This window comes from Taudactylus pleione, unplaced genomic scaffold (assembly GCF_031769625.1).
Source record: "Taudactylus pleione unplaced genomic scaffold, aTauple2 ptg000489l, whole genome shotgun sequence".
Lineage (NCBI taxonomy): Eukaryota > Metazoa > Chordata > Amphibia > Anura > Myobatrachidae > Taudactylus > Taudactylus pleione.
Genome location: NW_028284891.1, coordinates 954624 through 960623, shown reverse-complemented (window position 1 = coordinate 960623; position 6000 = coordinate 954624).

The window sequence follows — 6000 nt, the reverse complement described above, 5'->3', positions numbered from 1 at the left end:
TATATCATCTCCCCGGTCACATCACGTCACATGTACAGAAATGTTATATCATCCCGCGGTCAGATCCGTCACAAGTACAGAAATGTTATATCTTCTCCCCGGTCACATTCCGTCACATGTACAGAAATGTTATATCATCTCCCCGGTCACATCCATCACATGTACAGAAATGTTATATCACCTCCCCGGTCACATCCCGTCATATGTACAGAAATGTTATATCACCTCCCCGGTCACATCCGTCACATGTACAGAAATGTTTTATCACCTCCCCGGTCACATCCCATCACATGTACAGAAATGTTATATCATCTCCCCGGTCACATCCATCACATGTACAGAAATGTTATATCACCTCCCCGGTCACATCCGTCACATGTACAGAAATATTATATCATCTCCCCGGTCACATCCGTCACATGTACAGAAATGTTATATCATCCTACCGGTCACATCTTGCCACATGTACAGAAATGTTATATCATCCTACCGGTCACATCCCGTCACATGTACAGAAATGTTATATCATCGCCCCGGTCACATCACGTCACATGTACAGAAATGTTATATCATCTCCCCGGTCACATCCCGTCACATGTACAGAAATGTTATATCATCTCCCCGGTCACATCTGTCACATGTACAGAAATGTTATATCATCTCCCCGGTCACATCCCGTCATATGTACAGAAATGTTATATCACCTCCCCGGTCACATCCATCACATGTACAGAAATGTTATATCACCTCCCTGGTCACATCCGTCACATGTACAGAAATATTATATCATCTCCCCGGTCACATCCGTCACATGTACAGAAATGTTATATCATCCCCCTGGTCACATCCCGTCACATGTACAGAAATGTTATATCATCTCCCCGGTCACATCTGTCACATGTACAGAAATGTTATATCACCTCCCCGGTCACATCCCGTCACATGTACAGAAATGTTATATCATTTCCATAGTCACATCCCGTCACATGTACAGAAATGTTATATCATCTCCCCGGTCACATCCATCACATGTACAGAAATGTTTTATCACCTCCCCGGTCACATCCCGTCACATGTACAGAAATGTTTTATCACCTCCCCGGTCACATCGCGTCATATGTACAGAAATGTTTTATCACCTCCACGATCACATCCGTCACATGTACAGAAATGTTATATCATCCCCCTGGTCACATCCCATCACACGTACAGAAATGTTATATCATCTCCCCGGTCACATCCCGTCACATGTACAGAAATGTTATATCATCTCCCCGGTCACATCCGTCACATGTACAGAGATGTTATATCACCTCCCCGGTCACATCCGTCACATGTACAGAAATGTTATTTGATCTCCCCGGTATCATCCCGTCACATGTACAGAAATGTTATATCATCTCCCCAGTTACATCCCGTCACAGGTACAGAAATGTTATATCATTTCCCCGGTCACATCCGTCACATGTACAAGAATGTTATATCACCTCCCCGGTCACATCCATCATATGTACAGAAATGTTATATCACCTCCCCGGTCACATCCCGTCACATGTACAGAAATGTTATATGATCTCCACGGTCACATCCGTCACATGTACAGAAATGTTATATGATCTCCCCTGTCACATCCCGTCACATGTACAGAAATGTTATATGATCTCCCCGGTCACACCAGTCACATGTACAGAAATATTATATCATCTGCCCGGTCACATCCCGTCACATGCACAGAAACGTAATATCACCTCCCCGGTCACATCCCGTCACATGTACCGAAATATAATATCATCTCCCCGGTCACATCCCGTCACAAGTACAGAAATATTATATCATCTCCCCGGTCACATCCCGTCACATGTACAGAAATTTTATATCATTTCCCCGGTCACATCCGTCACATGTACAGAAATGTTATATGATCTCCCCGGTCACATCCCGTCACATGTACAGAAATGTTATATCATCTCCCCGGTCACATCCATCACATGTACAGAAATGTTATATCACCTCCCCGGTCACATCCCGTCATATGTACAGAAATGTTTTATCACCTCCCCGGTCACATCCCGTCACATGTACAGAAATGTTATATCATTGCCCCGGTCACATCTTGCCACATGTACAGAAATGTTATATCATCCTTCCTGTCACATCCCGTCACATGTACAGAAATGTTATATCATTGCCCCGGTCACATCCCGTCACATGTACAGAAATGTTATATCATCTCCCCGGTCACATCCCGTCACATGTACAGAAATGTTATATCATCTCAGCGGTCACATCCCGTCACATGTACAGAAATGTTATATCATTGCCCCGGTCACATCCCGTCACATGTACAGAAATGTTATATCATCTCCCCGGTCACATCCCGTCACATGTGCAGAAATGTTATATCATCTCCCCGGTCACATCCCGTCACATGTACAGAAATGTTATATCATCTCCCCGGTCACATCTGTCACATGTACAGAAATGTTATATCATCTCCCCGGTCACATCCCGTCATATGTACAGAAATGTTATATCACCTCCCCGGTCACATCCATCACATGTACAGAAATGTTATATCACCTCCCCGGTCACATCCGTCACATGTACAGAAATGTTATATCATCCCCCTGGTCACATCCCGTCACATGTACAGAAATGTTTTATCACCTCCCCGGTCACATCCGTCACATGTACAGAAATGTTATATCACCTCCCCGGTCACATCCCGTCACATGTACAGAAATGTTATATCATTTCCACGGTCACATCCCGTCACATGTACAGAAATGTTATATCATCTCCCCGGTCACATCCATCACATGTACAGAAATGTTTTATCACCTCCCCGGTCACATCCCGTCATATGTACAGAAATGTTTTATCACCTCCACGGTCACATCCCGTCATATGTACAGAAATGTTTTATCACCTCCACGGTCACATCCGTCACATGTACAGAAATGTTATATCATCCCCCTGGTCACATACCGTCACATGTACAGAAATGTTATTTCATCTCCCCGGTCACATCCCGTCACATGTACAGAAATGTTATATCATGTCTCTGGTCTAGAACCCGTCACATGTACAGAGATGTTATATCACCTCCCCGGTCACATCCGTCACATGTACAGAAATGTTATATCATCTCCCCGGTTACATCCGGTCACATGTACAGAAATGTTATATGATCTCCCGGTCACATCCCGTCACATGTACAGAAATGTTATATGATCTCCCCGGTCACACCAGTCACATGTACAGAAATATTATATCATCTCCCCGGTCACATCCCGTCACATGCACAGAAATGTTATATCATCTCCCCGGTCACATCCTGTCACAAGTACAGAAATATTATATCATCTCCCCGGTCTCATCCGTCACATGTGCAGAAATGTTATATCATCTCCCGGGTCACATCTTGTCACATGTACAGAAATGTTATATCATCTCCCCGGTCACATCCGTCACATGTAAGGAAATGTTATATCACCTCCCCGGTCACATCCGTCACATGTACAGAAATGTTATATCATCTCCCCGGTCATATCCGTCACATGTACAAGAATGTTATATCACCTCCCCGGTCACATCCATCATATGTACAGAAATGTTATATCATCTCCCCGGTCACATCCGTCACATGTACAGAAATGTTATATCACCTCCCTGGTCACATCCCGTCACATGTACAGAAATGTTATATCATCTCCCCGTTCACATCCCGTCACATGTACAGAAATGTTATATCATCTCCCCGGTCACATCCCGTCATATGCACAGAAATGTTATATCACCTCCCCGGTCACATCCGTCACATGTACAGAAATGTTATATCACCTCCCCGGTCACATCCCGTCACATGTACAGAAATGTTATATCATCCTACCGGTCACATTTTGACACATGTACAGAAATGTTATATCATCCTACCGGTCACATCCTGTCACATGTACAGAAATGTTATATCATCGCCCTGGTCACATCCCGTCACATGTACAGAAATGTTATATCATCTCCCCGGTCACATCCCGTCACATGTACAGAAATGTTATATCATCTCCCCGATCACATCCCATCACATGTACAGAAATGTTATATCACCTCCCCGTTCACATCTGTCACATGTACAGAAATGTTATATCATCTCCCAGGTCACATCTGTCACATGTACAGAAATGTTATATCATCTCCCCGGTCACATCCCGTCATATGTACAGAAATGTTATATCACCTCCCCGGTCACATCCATCACATGTACAGAAATGTTTTATCACCTCCCCGGTCACATCCCGTCACATGTACAGAAATGTTTTATCACCTCCCCGGTCACATCCGTCACATGTACAGAAATGTTATATCATCCCCCTGGTCACATCCCGTCACATGTACAGAAAAGTTATATCATCTCCCCGGTCACATCCCGTCACATGTACAGAAATGTTATATCATCTCCCCGGTCACATCTCGTCACATGTAGAGAGATGTTATATCACCTCCCCGGTCACATCCGTCACATGTACAGAAATGTTATTTGATCTCCCCGGTCACATCCCGTCACATGTACAGAAATGTTATATCATCTCCCCGGTTACATCCCGTCACATGTACAGAAATGTTATATGATCTCCCCGGTCACATCCCGTCACATGTACAGAAATGTTATATCATTTCCCCGGTCACATCCGTCACATGTACAGAAATGTTATATCACCTCCCCGGTCACATCCATCATATGTACAGAAATGTTATATCACCTCCCCGGTCACATCCCGTCACATGTACAGAAATGTTATATGATCTCCCCGGTCACATCCCGTCACATGTACAGAAATGTTATATCATCTCCCTGGTCACATCCGTCACATGTACAGAAATGTTATATGATCTCCCCTGTCACATCCCGTCACATGTACAGAAATGTTATATGATCTCCCCGGTCACACCAGTCACATGTACAGAAATATTATATCATCTCCCCGGTCACATCCCGTCATATGTTCCGAAATATAATATCATCTCCCCGGTCACATCCCGTCAAAAGTACAGAAATATTATATCATCTCCCCGGTCACATCCGTCACATGTGCAGAAATGTTATATCATCTCCCGGGTCACATCCGTCACAAGTACAGAAATGTTATATCAACTCCTCGGTCACATCCCGTCACATGTACAGAAATGTTATATCATCTCCCCGGTCACATCTTGTCACATGTACAGAAATGTTATATCATCTCCCCGGTCACATCCTGTCACATGTACATAAATGTTATACCATCTCCCCGGTCACATCCCGTCACATGTACAGAAATGTTATATCATCTCCCCGGTCACATCCGTCACATGTACAGAAATGTTATATCACCTCCCCGGTCACATCCGTCACATGTACAGAAATGTTATATCATCTCCCCAGTCACAACCCGTCACATGTACAGAAATGTTATATCATCTCCCCGGTCACATCCGTCACATGTACAAGAATGTTATATCACCTCCCCGGTCACATCCATCATATGTACAGAAATGTTATATCACCTCCCCGGTCACATCCTGTCACATGTACAGAAATGTTATATGATCTCCCCGGTCACATCCCGTCACATGTACAGAAATGTTATATGATCTCCCTGGTCACACCAGTCACATGTACAGAAATATTATATCATCTCCCCGGTCACATCCCGTCACATGCACAGAAATGTTATATCACCTCCCCGGTCACATCCCGTCACATGTACCAAAATATAATATCATCTCCCCGGTCCCATCCCATCACATGTACAGAAATGTTATATCATCTCCCCGGTCACATCACGTCACATGTACAGAAATGTTATATCATCCCGCGGTCAGATCCGTCACAAGTACAGAAATGTTATATCATCTCCCCGGTCACATTCCGTCACATGTACAGAAATGTTATATCATCTCCCCGGTCACATCCATCACATGTACAGAAATGTTATATCACCTCCCCGGTCACATCCCGTC